Consider the following 17254-nt stretch of genomic DNA (forward strand, 5'->3'; position numbering starts at 1 on the left):
TTGCCTCTTCCCAAAAAATTCCCAAGGTCAATATACCAATATGTATGGGATACAGTTGGCACAGTTCCAATTGCCTGGAACCACCAGACCATTGCCAAGCCCTCAAATTTCCAGTTGTAGCCTTTTCTCTGAAAAATGGATCCCTACTTGCTCTACATTCATTACCACTGAAGTGATCATTCCTATAACAACAACAACAAATCCACTGCAGTGTTTCTTGATGTCTTAACAACTTGAAATATTTGTGGATAATAATTTGAAATGGTCTCATTGAGTATGCTATTATCTATTGTTATGAACTGAATTGTGTCTCCCAAAATTCACATGTTGAAACCCCAACCCTGAATGTGATTATATTTGGAGTAGAGCTTTTAGGAAGTCATTAAGGTTAAATGAAGTCATAAGGATGGAGTTCTAATCTGATAGGACTGATGACGTTTTAAGAAGAGGAAGATCTGATGTTGCCGGACAAAGTGGGGAAAGCAAAAAATGAGCTCAGAGATTTGAATTCCCAGTTCAAGGGAAAATCAAATGCAGTATCTCTTCTGGCAATTGGTTAAATTACAATGCAAATTGAACTCCCAGTCTCACATGGTCTGTGGTTTAACATGAGGGCATTGATTGGGAAAGAATGACATCCTGTAAATTGGAATGGGGATGTGCGGGAAGACCCTGATGAAGCTGAGGACATTGAGCTCCTAAATTCTGACAAGTATTCTTTGCCAGTGGAAGAAGCCTCTCAACCCTCAGTGGTAGCAGCCTCTTTACCCGCATTTGAGGGGATTAATCCAGCATTACCTGAGGAAACTGTAATGGCTTCTCCTGAGGTAGTTGCCATGCAAAAGAATTCTGAGTCTCCTCAAGACCCACTCCATCACCAATCGTTGCTTCTAGTTCTGTAACTAGATTCAAGTTCCAGCAGGACTCTAAAAGTGAGACACAAACTGTGACCCATGGGGAGGTGCACTCTACTCCAAAAGAACTACTTGAGTTTTCTATCTTATGCAGACAGATGTCTGGAGAAAATGGGTAGGAATGGATATCAAAGGTGTGGGATAATGGTGGAAGGAATATAAAGTTGGATCAGCCCAAATTTATGGATCGCTAATCAAAGATTCTGCCTTTAATGTTACAGGTTGGAGAGTTAGAAAAGGCTCTGACAGTTTGGTTCGTTGGCTAAAACATGGACCAAAAGGCAGACCAAAATGAGCAAGTTAGAAATGCTGGACCTACCTTGTAGAGGAAGGGATTCTAATGTAGAGGAAGGGATTCAAAGGTTTAGAGAAATAGGTATTTTAAAGTGGATTTGTCATTTTAGATCTACTCACCCACCCTGGGAAGGTACAGAAGAGATACCTTCTACCAATACAATAAGATATAAATTTGTGACCTGAACCCTGACATCCTTGAAGAACTCTGTGCTTGCTCTTCTCTTTAGGCCAGAACATACAGTGGGAACTGCATTTTTCAGTTGGGAAACCTAAATGCAATGGGAGTAATTGAATTCTGGGGTGGCAGGGACCAAGTGGCAGCACTCAACTGCCAAAGGCAAGGTGAGTATTGTTACCACAATGGACAGCATAGTGAAAGAAGGAGTCAGAATAGTCTGACTAGCATAGACCTGTGGCATTGTCTAGTTGATCATGGTGTTCCTAGAAGTGAAATAGATAGGAAACTTTCTTAATTCTTACTTAATCCATACAAGCAGGAAAGTTCTAGTTCAAGTGAACAAATGTCTAACCTGAATCATAAAAACAAAGAGTCATGCCCCTCCCAAATTAATTCATAGTATTGAGCCAGTTTACAGACCCAAAACGAAGGGAAGGCCATGATTCTTGAGGAAGGACCTCAGCACACTACGAAATATTTATACTGTTCGTCTTTCTTCCAGCCTCTCATAAAAGTGTCTGTGGTCTTTTAGCAGGGTAACTGTGCATTTGGGAAAAGGAAATGATCAAACCTTTTGGGGACTACTAGACATTGACTCTAAACTGACACTAACTCCACAAGACCCAAAAGGTCACTGTGATCCACAGACAGAGGTCAGGTGATCAGTGGAGTTTTAGCTCCAGTCTATCTCACAGTCGACACAGTGAGCCCCCAAATTCATCACGTGATTATTCCTCCAGTTCCAAAATGCATAATTTGCATAGATATACTCAGCAGCCTCACATTGGTTCCCTGATCTGTAGTTCCCTTATGGTGTGAAAGACTAAGTGGAAGCAACGCCTCTACCTAGAAAAATAGTAAATGAAAAGCAACACTGCATTGCTGGAGGGGTTGCAGAGATTAGTGTTATGATCAAGGCCATGAGATAAACAAGGGTGGTGATTCCTAATACCTCCCCATTCAACTCACATATTTGTCCTGTGCAGAACACAGATCGATTTTGGAGAATAAGAGTGGATTGTCGCAAGCCAAACCAGGAGCAGATTCCATTTGCAGCTGCTGTATCAGATGTGGTTTCATTTCTCCAGCAAATAAACACATCCCCTAGTACCTGGTAGGAAGCTACTGATCTAGCAAATGCTTTTTTCTCTAGATCTTTTAGTAAAGAGTGACAGAAACAGTTTGCTTTCAGTTGGCAAGGCCAGCAATGCACCTTCATTGTCCTACCTCAGGAGTATATCAACTCTCCACCCTGTGCTATAATTTAGTTTGTAGACATCTTGAATGCCTTCTCATTCCACAAGATAGGTCCATTACATTGATGACATTATGCTAATTGGACTAGTAAGAAGTAGCAACTATTTTAGACTTATTTGTAAGAATTTTGCCCATCAGAGGGTAATAAATTCAACAAATTTCAGGGACTTTCTACTTCATTAAAATTTCTATGGGTCCAGTGGTGTGGGGTATGTAGAGATATCCCCTCTAAGGTGAAAGATAAGTTGTTGCATCTGACCCCTCCTACTACCAAAAAAGAGGCATAGTTTTTCGTAGGTGTCACTGGATTTTTGGAGGCAACATATCCCTCATTTGAGTGTGTTATCCTGGCCACCTAGTGAGTGACCCAAAAAGCTGCTAGTTTTGAGTGGGACCCAAAAATGAGAAGCCTCTGTGATAGGTCCAGGCCGTCAAGCAAATATGATCCAGCAGAATCAATAGTGCAGCAGGGACATTAGGACTTGTGAGCAAAGCCCTGCCACCCTCTGCGTTTATCTTCACCACTTTTGAGAAACAGCTCTTGGCCTGCTACTGGGACTTAGTAGAGACTGAACATTAACCATGGGCCACAAAGTTACCATGTAACCTGAGCTGCCCATCAGGACCTGGGTGTTATCTGACCCACCAAGCCATAAAATTGGGTGTGCATAACAGCATTTCATCATTCAAATGGCGCTGTTATATACGTGATTGGGTCCAAGCAGGCCCTAAAGGCACAAGTAAGTTACATGAATAAGTGGACCAAATGCCATTAGTCCCCATTTTTGTTACCCAACTTTCTCTCTCCCAACCTGCACCTATAGCCTCATGGGGAGTTCACTATAATCAGCTGCTAGAGGAAGAGAAGATCTGGGCCTGATTTACAGATAGTTCTGCATGATATGCAGGTACCACCCCAAAGTGGACAGCTGTAGCACTGCAACCCCTCTCTGGGACATTACTGAAGGGATAAAGGGAGATCTTCCCCTTGGGAAGAATTTCAAGCAGTACACACGGTTGTTCACTTTGTTTGGAAGAAAAAATTGCCAAATGTGAGATTATATACTGATTCATGGTCAGTTTGGCCAATGGTTTGGCTGGATGGTCAGAGACTTGGAAGAAACATGATTGGAAAATTGGTGACAAGGAAATTTGGGAAAGAGGTATGTGGATAGAACTCTTTGAATGGGGCAAAAATGTGAAAATATCTGTGTCCCATATGAATGTTCATCAAAAGATGACTGCAGTAGAAGGGAATTTTAATAATCAAATGGATAGAACGATGCTTCCTGTGGATACCAGTCAACCTCTTTCCACAGCCACCCCTCTCATAGGGTTCATGAACAACGTAGTCATAGTGGCAGGAATAGAGGTTATTCATGGGCTCAGCAACATGGACTTTCACCCACCAAGGCCAACCTGGCTAAGGCTACTGCTGAATGCCCAATCTGCTAGCAGGAGAGACCAATGCTGAATTTTTTTTTTTTTTTTTGCGGTACACGGGTCTCTCACCACTGTGGCCTCTCCCGTTGCGGAGCACAGGCTCCAGACATGCAGGCTCAGCGGCCATGGCTCACGGGCCCAGCCGCTCCGCGGCATGTGGGATCTTCCCGGACCGGGGCATGAACCCGTGTCCCCTGCATCGGCAGGCGGACTCTCAACCACTGCGCCACCAGGGAAGCCCCTGAATCTTGATATGGCACTATTCCCTAGGGTAATCAGCCAGTTATCTGATGGCAGATTGATTATACTGGACTTCTTCCATGATGGAAGGAGAAGTGGTTTTTTTTTCTTACTGGAATAGACACTTACCGTGGATATGGATTTCTCTTCCCTTCATGCAATGCTTCTGCCAAAACTGCCATCCATGGACTTATAGAATGTTTTATCCATCATTATAGTATTCCAGACAGCATTGCTTCTGATTCAGGAACTCACTTCACAGCAAAAGAGGTGCAGCAATGGGCCTATGATCATGGAATTCACTGGTCTTACCACGTTCCCCACCATTCTGAAGCAGGTAGCTTGACAGAATGTTGTAATGGCCTTTTGAAAACTCAGTTATAATGCCAGCTAGTTGCAATACCTTGTAGGGTGGGGACAAGGTTTTCCAGAAGGCTGTATATGCATTGAATCAGCATTCAATTTATGGTCCTGTTTCTCCCATAGCCAGGATTCACAGGTCTAGGAAAAAAAGGGGTGGAAATGGGAGTGGTACCACTCACCATTAACCATAGTGACTCTCTACCAAAATTTTTGCTTCCTGTTCACACGACCTTATGCTCTGCAGACCTAGAGGTCTTAATTCCAAAGACAGGAATGATTCCGACAGGAGGCACAACCATGATTCCACTGAACTGCAAGTTAAGACTACCACCCGACCACTTTGGGCTCATAATGCCTCTGAATCAAGAGGCAAAGAAGGGAGTTATTGTGCTGGTTGGGGTGATTGGTCCTGACTGCTACAGGGTAATTGGACTACTATTTCATGATGGGGGTAAGGAAGAGAATGTCTGGAATATGGGAGATACCTTAGGGTTTCTCTTATTACCATGACCATTGATTAAGGTCAATGTAAAACTACAACAACTCAATCTAGGCAGGACTACTAATGGCCCAGACTTTTCAGAAATAAAGATTTGGGTCACCCCACCAGGTAAACAACCAACATGACCAACTGAAGTGCTTGCTGAAGGCAAAGGGAATAACAGAATGGGTAGCAAGAGAAGGTAGTTATAAATACCAGCTATGACCACATGACCAGTTACATACATAGGACTGTAATCGTCATGAATATTTCTTCCTTATTTTCTTATGAATACATTTGTATATCTGGATAGATAGATAGATAGATTGATCTTCATTTTCTTTACTCTTTTATTCCCTGGACATATAGTATAAGATGTATTGACTTTATATCATAGTATTTAAGTATTGTTGTTCATTTTACTTCATGGTATTTAAGTTAGGAGATATCAAGGAAAAGAGTAAGCATCACTCAAGGACTACCTCCTCTTCTGGGAAAGAGGCTAGTGTGTTTTCAGTTGTACGCAGGATAGCTGTATCATGTTAAATGGAATTATGAGCTTCTTATTGTCTCTATTTGGTGATTAACTGTGATTTAAGGAGATGTGTATTGGGGCCATGTTGACAAGGGTGGATCTGTGATAATCTTATATGTGAACATGACTGGGCCACGAGGTGCTCAGATATTTGGTCAAACATTATTTTGGATGTGTCTGTGAGGGTGTTTTGGGATGTGATTCATATCTGAATTGGTAGACTGAGTAAAGCAGATTGCTCTCTCTGACATGGGTGGCCCTCATCCAGTTAGTTGAAGTCCTGAATAGAACAAAAAGTCTGATCTTCTTTCAAACAAGAAAGAGCTCCTCCTCTCTGACTGGCTTGAGCTGGGACATTAGTCTTTTCCTGCCTTTAGACTCGAACTGGAACATCAGTGATTCTTGCATCTCAAGCCTGCCAGATTTTGGCCAGATTTTGGACTGGAATTTATATCATTGACTCTCCTGTTTCTCAGGCCTTTGGACTAGGACTGGAACTATACATTGGCTTTCCTGGGTCTCCAGCTTACCACTGCATATCTTGGGACTTAGGCTCCATAATCATGTGAGCCAATCCCTTTACATATATAGGTACAGAGACATAGATCAATAGATAATCTCTTATTGGTTCTCTTTCTCTGGAGAACTCTGACTAATACATGTATCTATCTAGCTATCCATATGTCTCTCCAACTAACACACACACACACACACACACACACACACACACACATCATATCTGAGATCTGAGTGCTTCACTCAATACACTGCGAGGACACATTTATGCTAATATTCTTCTGTGGTATCTTTTGAAGTGGCTGTATTTTACCTCATAGAAGTGCCCGAATTTTTTTTAAACAAAGATCCTCTATGAAAGACACTGTCAAGAAAATGTGAAGACAAGTCACAGACTGGGAGGAAATATTTGTAAAAGGCATATCTGGTAAAGGACTGTTATCAAAAATATACAAAGAATACTTAAAACTCAACAATAAGAGAATGAAGAGCCCAGGTAAAAATAATCAAAATGTCTGAAAAGACAGGTCATTTTAAAAGATATACACATAGAAAGCAAGCATATGAAAAAATACTCAACATCATATGCCATTAGGAAATTGCAAATTAAAACAACGATAAGATTCCACTATATACCTATTAGAATGATGAAAATCCAAAACAATGACAACACCAAATGCTGTCAAGGATGTGTAGCAACAGGAACTCTGATTCATTGTTGGTTGGAATGCAATATGGTGTAGTCACTTTGGAAGACAATTTGGTAGATTCTTACCAAAACTAAACATAGTATTACCAAATGATCCTGTAATTGTGCGCCTTGATATTTACCCAAATGAACTGAAAACTTATATCCACACAAAAACATGCTCATGCATGTTTATAGCAGCTTTATTCAAAGTAGCTTAAACTTGGAAGCAACCAAGATGTCCCTCAATAGGTGAGTTGATAAATAAACCATAATGCATCCAGACAATGGAATATTATTCAGCACTAAAATAAATGAGCTATCAAGCCATGAAAAGACATGAAAAAAACCTAAATTCCTATTACTAAGTGAAAAAAGCCAATCTGAAAAGCCTGCATGTTAATGATTCCAACACTATGACCTTCCAGAAAAGGCAAAACTATGGAGACACTTAAAAGATCAGTGGTTGCCAGGAGTTGGGGGGGGAGGAAGGGATGAACAGGCAGAGCACCAAGGATTTTTAGGGCGTAATACTACTGTAATGGTGGATACATGTAATTATATATTTGTCAAAACTCAGATTGTACAACATCGAATGAACTGTAATGCAAAGCATGCACTTTGAGTGATAATGTTGCATCAATACAGGTTAATGAATTGTAACAAATGTACCACTGGTGCCAGGGTGTTGACTGTGGGGGAGACTGTTCATGTGAGGGGAGGAGTGCAGCGAATACAGAGGAACTCTGTATATTCTGCTCAATTTTGCTGTGAATGTAAAAATGCTGTAAAAAATGAAGTCTATTAAGGATAAAGAAAAAATGAAATAAATATCTAATTATTAAATTGATATTCTTTCTAATTTTTTCACTTTAATAAGTAATATTATGGTTGATATCCTTGTAGCTAAATTTTTACATATTCTTTTGTTCAGTTTTTTTTGACCTTGTGTCTTTGTTGCTGTGTGTGGGCTTTCTCTAGTTGCAGGGGCTACTCTTCCATTGTGATGCACAGGCTTCTCAATGTGGTGACTTCTGTTTGTTGCAGAGCACAGGCTCTAGGTGTGTGGGCTTCAGTAGTTGTGGCATGTAGGCTCAGTAGTTGTGGCTCACAGGCTCAGTAGTTGTGGCTCACGGGCTGTAGAGCACAGGCTCAGTAGTTGTGGTGTTCGGGCTTAGTTGCTCCGCGGCATGTGGGATCTTCCCGGGCCAGGGCTCGAACCTGTGTCCCCTGCATTGGCAGGTGGATTCTTAAGCACTGTGCCACCAGGGAAGTCACCTTTGTTTAGTTTTTTATGATACATTTCTAAGAATAGAATTGCTATGCCAATGAGATTGGATTATTATTAGCATTTTTGGTACAATTTGCCAACACTGCCCACCACAAAAGATATAAGAATTTACACTCAGACCAGAAGTTTAGGAAAGTGCATGTTGCTCAAAATGCACAAATTTAAAGCTTTTTTCAACTTTATATGCTCCAGGCTTTGGCTTACCCATTCCTATAAGTCTATGTGCTTTTTCAGCCAACACGAGTGGCCACTGCTCTTTTTTTTTTTAGAATTTATAGATGATATAATTTACTATACACATACTTTAAAAAAATATGAACAACACACCCTAGACACAATATAAAAGGAACCAAAAGGCAAGTAATTTATATAATAAACATATATATCATTATGTATAAGCTTGGGTATAGTGGTAGCATAGTCAGATTACAAATAGAATCACTGTGAATGCACTAGTTATAAATAGAGACTAATAAAAATATGTTGGTTTAGGACTTAAAATGTCACAGTGACGCAACTTTCCAAAACGTTTAACTCTCTATTTACATGGTGGCTGTATTCCTGGAAAATTCAATGTATATTAAAAATATGACAAAGGAAAAAAAAAAAAACTGTGGATGAATTTAGATGTAAAATGTAGCCAGGCACTGGGCCCAGGATAATAAAGATTCTTCACCAACATGAATGCCCACCAAAATATTTGTAGATTGTATGGGACACAGGACAATTGTTCATTCGGTGAGACTTCCATATGCACTGCAGCACGTCTAATGTCCCAGCCCCTTATTCCACCCTCCCAATCATTGTGACAACAGAATACCCTTTCTCCTACAAATTTCCAAAGCTCCTTCGGGGCAGTACTGGTCTACCATCTTTGAGCTGGCCCAGCGCTGTTAAGGAGATGGGGCAAGACTGAGTTCTCACTTCACTTTAGCTCTGTATTTATATGGATTGATCATGTCCATTTAAAACGCTTAGTATACAGTAGGTATTTTCTTTCAACAATTGAAAACACAAAACTTTCACTCTAAAATTCCATTCCAAGGACAGTGCCTTTTCATTCACTCAAGCAATTCTATATACAATGAATACAAGGATATATATCACCCTTAACAGCAAATGCCTTTGAGTGAAGAGTTGAGAGAATGGGGTATGAGATGCGGACTTTGACTTTGTACTTTCTTTTTATTTATTTGTTTATCTATTTATTTATTTATACAGCAGGTTCTTATTAGTCATTATACACATCACTGTATACCTGTCAATCCCAATTGCCCAAATCATCACACCACCACAAACAGCCCCCGCCGCTTTCCCCCCTTGGTGTCCAAACGTTTGTTCTCTACATCGGTGTCTCAATTTCTGCCCTGCAAACCAGTTCATCTGTACCATTTTTCTAGGTACGACATATATGCATTAATATACGATATTTGTTTTTCTCTTTCTGACTTACTTCACTCTGTATGACAGTCCCTAGATCCATCCTCGTCTCTACAAATGACCCAATTTCGCTCCTTTTCATGGCTGAGTAATATCACATTGTATATATGTACCACTTCTTCTTTATCCATTCGTCTGTCGATGGGCATTTAGGTTGCTTCCATGACCTGGCTATTGTAAATCGTGCTGCAGTGAACATTGGGGTGCATGTGTCTTTCTGCATTATGGTTTTCTCTGGGTATATGCCCAGTAGTGGGATTGCTGGGTCATATGGTAATTCTATTTTTAGTTTTTGAAGGAACCTCCATACTGTTCTCCATAGTGGCTGTATCAATTTACATTCCCAACAACAGTGCAAGAGGGTACCCTTTTCTCCACACCCTCTACAGCATTTGTTTTTTGTAGATTTTCTGATGATGCCCGTTCTCACTGATGTGAGGGGATACCTCATTGCAGTTTTGATTTGCATTTCTCTAATTATTAGTGATGTTGAGCAGCTTTTCATGTGCTTCTTGGCCATCTGTATGTCTTCTTTGGAGAAATGTCTATTTAGGTCTTCTGCCCATTTTTGGATTGGGTTGTTTGTTTCTTTACTATTGAGCTGCATGAGCTGTTTTTATATTTTGGAGATTAATCCTTTGTCCGTTGATTCATTTGCAAATATTTTCTCCCATTCTGAGAGTTGTCGTTTCGTCTTGTTTATGGTTTCCTTGGTTGTGCAAAAGCTTTGAAGTTTCATTAGGTCCCATTGGTTTATTTTTGGTTTTGTTTCCATTACTCTAGGAGGTGGATCAAAAAAGATCTTGCTGTGATTTATGTCAGAGAGTGTTCTTCCTATGTTTTCCATTAAGAGTTTTATAGTGTCAGGTCTTTCATTTAGCTCTCTAATCCATTTTGAGCTTATTTTTGTGTATGGTGCTAGGAAGTGTTCTAATTTCATTCTTTCACATGTAGCTGTTGAGTTTCCCCAGCACCACTTATTGAAGAGACTGTCTTTTCTCCATTGTATATCCTTGCCTTCTTTGTCATAAATTAGTTGACCATAGGTGTGTGGTTTTATCTCTGAGCCCTCTATCTTGTTTCATTGATTGATGTTGCTATTTTTGTGCCAGTACCATATTGTCTAGATTACTGTAGCTTTGTAGTACAGTCTGAAGTCAGGGAGTCTGATTCCTCCAGTTCCATTTTTTTCACTCAAGACTGTTTGGCTATTCGGGATCTTTTGTGTCTCCATACAAATTTTAAGATTTTTTGTTCTAGCTCCTTAAAAAAATGCCATTGGTAATTTGATAGGGATTGCAATTGAATCTGTAGATTGCTTTGGGTAGTATAGTTATTTTCACAATATTGATTTTTCCAATCCAAGAACATGGTATATCTCTCCATCTATTGGTATCATCTTTAATTTCTTTCATCAGTGTCTTATTGTTTTATGCATACAGGTCTTTTGTCTCCCTAGGTAGGTTTATTTCTAAGTATTTTATTCTTTTTGTTGCAGTGGTAAATGGGAGTATTTCCTTAATTTCTCTTTCAGATTTTTCATCATTAGTGTATAGGAATGAAAGAGATTTCTCTGCATTAATTTTGTATCCTGCAACTTTACCAGATTCATTGATTAGCTCTAGTAGTTTTCTAGTGGCATCTTTAGGATTCTCTATGTATAGTATCATGTCATCTGTAAACAGTGACAGTTTTACTTCTTCTTTTCCAATTTGTATTCCTTTTATTTCTTTTTCCTCTCTGATTGCCGTGGTTAGGACTTCCAGAACTATGTTGAATAATAGTGGTGATAGTGAGCATCCTTGTCTTGTTCCTGATCTTAGAAGAAATGCTTTCAGTTTTTCACCACTGAGAATGATGTTTGCTGTGGGTTTGTCATATACGGGCTTTATTATGTTGAGGTAGGTTCCCTCTATGCCCACTTTCTGGAGAGTTTTTATCATAAATCGGTGTTGAATTTTGTCAAAAGCTTTTTCTGCATCTATTGAGATGATCATATAATTTTTCTGCTTCAATTTGTTAATATGGTGTATCACATTGATTGATTGGCGTATATTCAAGAATCATGCATCACTGGGTGAAATTCCACTTGAGGATGATGTATGATACTTTTAATGTGTTGTTGGATTCTCTTTGCTAGTATTTTGTTGAGGATTTTTGAATCTATATTCATCAGTGATATTGGTCTGTAATTTTCTTTTTTTGTAGTATCGTTGTCTGGTTTTGATATCAGGGTGATGGTGGCCTCATAGAATGAGTTTGGGAGTGTTCCTTCCTCCGCAATTTCTTGGAAGAGTTTGAGAAGGATGGGTGTTAGCTTTTCTCTAAATGTTTGATAGAATTAACCTGTGAAACCATCTGGTCCTGGACTTTTGTTTGTTGGAGGATTTTTAATGACAGTCGTAGTTTCATTACTTGTGATTGGTCTGTTCAAATTTTCTATTTCTTCCTGGTTCAGTCTTGGGAGGTTATAACTGTCTAAGAATTTGTCCATTTCTTGCAGGTTGTCCAGTTTATTTACATACAGTTGCTTGTAGTAGTCTCTTAGGATGCTTTGTATTTCTGCAGAGTCTGTCGTAACTTCTCCTTTTTCATTTCTAATTTTATTGATTTGAGTCCTCTCCCTCTTTTTCTTGATGAGTCTGGCTAAAGGTTTATCAATTTTATTTATCTTCTCAAAGAACCAGCTTTTAGTTTTATTGATCTTTGCTACTGTTTTCTTTGTTTCTATTTCATTTATTTCTGCTCTGATGTTTATGGTTTCTTTCCTTCTGCTAACTTTGGGTTTTGCTTCTTCTTCTTTCTCTAGTTCCTTTACGTGAAAGGTTAGATTGCTTATGTGAGATGTTTGTTGTTTCCTGAGGTAGGATTGTATTGTTATAAACTTCCCTCTTAGGACTGCTTTTGCTGCATCCCATAGGTTTTGGATCGTCATGTTTTCATTGTGATTTGTCTCTAGGTATTTTTTGATTTCCTCTTTGATTTCTTCAGTGATCTCTTGGTTATTTAGTAACGTATTGTTTAGCCTCCATGTGTTTGTGTTTTTTATGGATTTTTCCCTGTAATTTGTTTCTAATCTCAGAGTGCTGTGGTCAGAAAAGATGCTTGATATGATATCAATTTTCTTAAATTTACCAAGGCTTGATTTGTGACCCAAGATGTGATCTATTCTGGAGAATGTTCCATGCGCACTTGAGAAGAAAGTGTAATCTGCTGTTTTTGGATGGAATGTCCTATAAATATCAATTAAATCTAACTGGTCTGCTGTGTCATTTAAAGCTTGTGTTTTCTTATTTATTTTCATTTTGGATGATCTGTCCATTGGTGTAAGTGTGGTGTTAAAGTCCTCCACTGTTGGGCTTCCCTGGTGGCACAGTGGTTGAGAGTCTGCCTGCCGATGCAGGGGACACGGGTTCGTGCCCAGGTCCGGGAAGATCCCACATGCCGCGGAGCGGCTGGGCTGGTGAGCCATGGCTGCTGAGCCTGTGCGTCCAGAGCCTGTGCTCCGCAATGGGAGAGGCCACAACAGTGAGAGGCCCGCGTACCGCAAAAAAAAAAAAGTCCCCTACTATTATTGTGTTACTGTTGATTTTCTCTTTTATAGCTGTTAGCAGTTGCCTTATGTTTTGAGGTGCTCCTATGTTGGGTGCATATGTATGTATAATTGTTATATCTTCTTCTTAGATTGATCCGTTGATCATTATGGAGTGTCTTTCCTTGTCTCTTGTAGTATTCTTTATTTTAAAGTCTATTTTATGTGTTATGAGTATTGCTACTCCAGATTTCTACTGATTTCCATTTGCATGGAATATCTTTTTCCATCCCCTCACGTTCAGTCTGTATGTGTCCCTAGGACTGAAGTGGGTCTTTTGTAGACAGCATATATATGGGTCTTGTTTTTGTATCCATTTAGCAAGTCTGTGTCTTTTGATTGGAGCATTTAATCCATTCACGTTTAAGGTAATTATCAATATGTATGTTCTTCTTACCATTTTCTTAATTGTTTTGGGTTTGTTTTTGTATGTCGTTTTCTTCTCTTGTGTTTCCCACTAAGAGAAGTTCCTTTAGCATTTGTTGTAGAGCTAGTTTGGTGGTGCTGAATTCTCTTAGCTTTTGCTTGTCTGTAAAGCTTTTGATTTCTCCATCAAATCTGAATGAGATCCTTACCAGATACAGTAATCTTGGCTGTAGGTTCTTCCCTTTCATCACTTTAAGTATATCATGCCACTCCTTTCTGGCTTGTAGAGTTTCTGCTGAGAAATCAGCTGTTAACCTTATGGGTGTTCCCTTGTATGTTATTTGTTGTTTTTCCCTTGCTGCTTTTAATAATTTTTCTTTGTCTTTAATTTTTGCCAATTTGAGTACTATGTGTTACGGCGTGTTTCTCCTTGGATTATCCTGTGTGGGACTCGCTGAACTTCCTGGAATTGGGTGGCTATTTCCTTTCCCATGTTAGGGAAGTTTTCGACTATAATCACTTCAAATATTTTATCGGGTCCTTTCTCTCTCTCTTCTCCTTCTGGGACCCCTAAAATGAGAATGTTGTTGTGTTTAATGTTGTCCCAGAAGTCTCTTAGGCTGTCTTTATTTCTTTCCCTTCTTCTTTCTTTATTCTGTTCTGCAGCAGTGAACTCCACCATTCTGTCTACCAGGTCACTTATCCGTTCTTCTGCCTCAGTTATTCTGCTATTGATTCCTTCTAGTGTAGTTTTCATTTCAGTTACTGTATTGTTCATCTCTATTTGTTTGTTCTTTAATTCTTCTCGGTCTTTGTTAAAGGTTTCTTGCATCTTCTCAATCTTTGCCTCCATTCTTTCTCCGAGGTCCTGGATCATCTTCATTATCATTATTCTGAATTCTTTTTCTGTAAGGTTGCCTATCTCCACTTCATTTAGTTGTTTTTGTGGGGTTTATCTTGTTCCTTCATCTGGTACATAGCCCTCTACATTTTCTTCTTGTCTATCTTTCTGTGAATGTGGTTTTTGTTCCACAGGCTGCAGGATTGTAGTTCTTCTTGCTTCTTCTGCCTGCTCTCTGGTGGATGAGGCTGTCTAAGAGGCTTGTGCAAGTTTCCTGATGGCAGGGACTGGTGGTGGGTAGACCTGGGTGCTGCTCTGGTGGGAAGAGCTCAGTAAAACTTTAATCTGCCTGTCTGCTGATGGGTGGGGCTGGGTGTCCTCCCTGTTGGTTGTGTAGCCTGAGGTGACCCAACAGTGGAGCCTATCCGGCTCTTTGGTGGGGCTAATCGTGGACTCTGGGAGGGCTCACGCCAAGGAGTACTTCCCAGAACTTCTGCTGCTTGCTAGTGTCCTTGTCCTCACGGTGAGACACAGCCACTCCCCACCTCTGCAGGAGACCCTCCAACGCTAGCAGGTAGGTCTGGTTCAGTCTCCTCTGGGGTCACTGCTCCTTCCCCTGAGTCCTGAGGTGCACACTGCTTTGTGTGTGCCCTCCAAGGGTGGAACCTCTGTTTCCTCCAGTTCAGTCAGAGTCCTGCAATCAAATCCCACCAGGCTTCAAAGTCTGATTCTCTAGGAATTCCTCCTCCTGTTGCCGGACTCCCACGTTCGGTAGCCTGACGTGGGGCTCAGTACCTTCACTCCAGTGGGTGGACTTCTGTGGTGTAAGTGTTCTCCAGTTTGTGAGTCACCCACCCAGTGGTTATGGGATTTGATTTTATTGTGATTGCACCCTCCTACTGTCTCACTGTGGCTTCTCCTTTGTCTTTGGATGTGGGGTATCTTTTCTGGTGTGTTCCAGTGTCTTCCTGTCGATTATTGTTCAGCAGTTAGTTGTGTTTCTGGTGCTCTTGCGAGAGGGAGTGAGAGCACGTTCTTCTACTCTGCCATCTTGAACCAATCTCTGTTTGTTTTTATTTTAGTTTTTTTTTTTGGCCGAACCCCACAGCATGGGGAACTTCCCTGACCAGGGATCGAACCTGTGCCCCCTGCATTGGGAGTGCAGACTTAACCACTGTACCACCAGGAAGCCCTGTTTGTTTTAAGATTCCACATATAAAAGAGAGCATGTAGTATTTGTCTCTCTGTCAGACTTTTTTCGGTTAGCATAATGCCCTCAAGGTCCATCCATGTTGTCTCAAATGGCAAGATTTCATTTTTTTATGGCTGAATAGTTTTCCATTGTATATATATATACCACACTTTCTTTATCCAGTCATCCTTTTTTTTTTTTTTTATCCAGTCATCTATTGATGAATACTTAGGTTGTTTTCATATCTTGGCTATTGTAAATAATGCTGCAATGAACATGGGGGTGCATATATTTTTTTGGAGTTAATGTTTTTGTTTACTTCAGAAAAATTACCAGAACTAGAACTACTGGATCATATAGTAGTTCTCTTTTTAATTTTCTGAGAAATCTCCATACTGTTTTCCCCAGTGGTTGCACCAATTTACATTCCCACCAAAAGGGCATGTGTTCCCTTTTTTCTAGATCATTGTCAACAGTTGTTATTTGTTATCTTTTTGATAATAGCCTTTCTGACAGGTGTGAGGTGTTATCTCATTGTGGTTTTGATTTGCATTTCCCTGATGATTAATGATGTTGAGCATCTATCCATTTACCTGTTGTCTATCTGTATGCCTTGTTTGGAAAAATCTCTATTCAAACCTTCTGCCCATTTTTAAATCAGATTGTTTGTTTGTTGTTTGCTATTGAATTGTATGAGTTATTTATATATTATATTTTGGATATTAACTGCTTGTTAGTCATACGATTTGAAAATATTTTCTCCCATTTAGTAGGTTGCCTTTTCATTTTGTTGATGGTTTCCTTCACTGTGCAGAAGCTTTTTAGTATGATGTAGTCCCACTTATTTATTTTTGCTTTTGTTGCTTTTGCTTTGGTGTCAGATTCAGAAAAAATCATCACCAAGGTGTATGTCAGGGAGATTACAGCCTAAGTTTTCCTTTTAGGAATTTTATCACTTTAGGTCTTATGTTGAAGTCTTTAATCAATTTTGAGTTAATGTTTGTATATGGTATAAAATAATGGTCGAAATTAATTCTTTTGCATGTGGCTGTCCAGTTTTCCCAACAGCATTTATTGAAGAGACTATCATTTCCCCATTGTATATTCTTGGCTCTTTGTCATGAATTAATTGACCATATATGCACAGGGTTATTTCTGGGCTCTCTATTCTGTTCCATTGGTCTTTGTGTTTGTTTTATGCCAACACTGTACTGTTTTAATTACTATAGATTTGTAATATAGTTTGTTATCAGGGAAGGTGATGTCTCCAGCTTTGTTCTCCTTTCTCAAGATTGCTTTGGCTATTCAGGGTCTTTCATGGTTCCCTACAAATTTCAGAATATTTTTTCCATTTCTTTGAAATATGCCATTGGACTTTTGATAGGGATTGCAGTGAATCTGTAGATTGCTTTGGGTAGTATGCACATTTTAACAATATTGGTTTTTCAAATCCATGAGCACAGAATATCTTTCCATTCATTTGTGTCTTCAATTTCTTTCATTAATATATTGTAGTTTTCAATATAGAGCTCTTTCACTTCCATGGTTAAACTTATTCCTAGGTGTTTATTCTTGATGCAATTGTAAATGGGATTGTTTTCTTAATTTCTTTTTCTGATA

Source organism: Tursiops truncatus, chromosome X (assembly GCF_011762595.2).
Source record: "Tursiops truncatus isolate mTurTru1 chromosome X, mTurTru1.mat.Y, whole genome shotgun sequence".
NCBI classification, from domain to species: Eukaryota; Metazoa; Chordata; class Mammalia; order Artiodactyla; family Delphinidae; genus Tursiops; species Tursiops truncatus.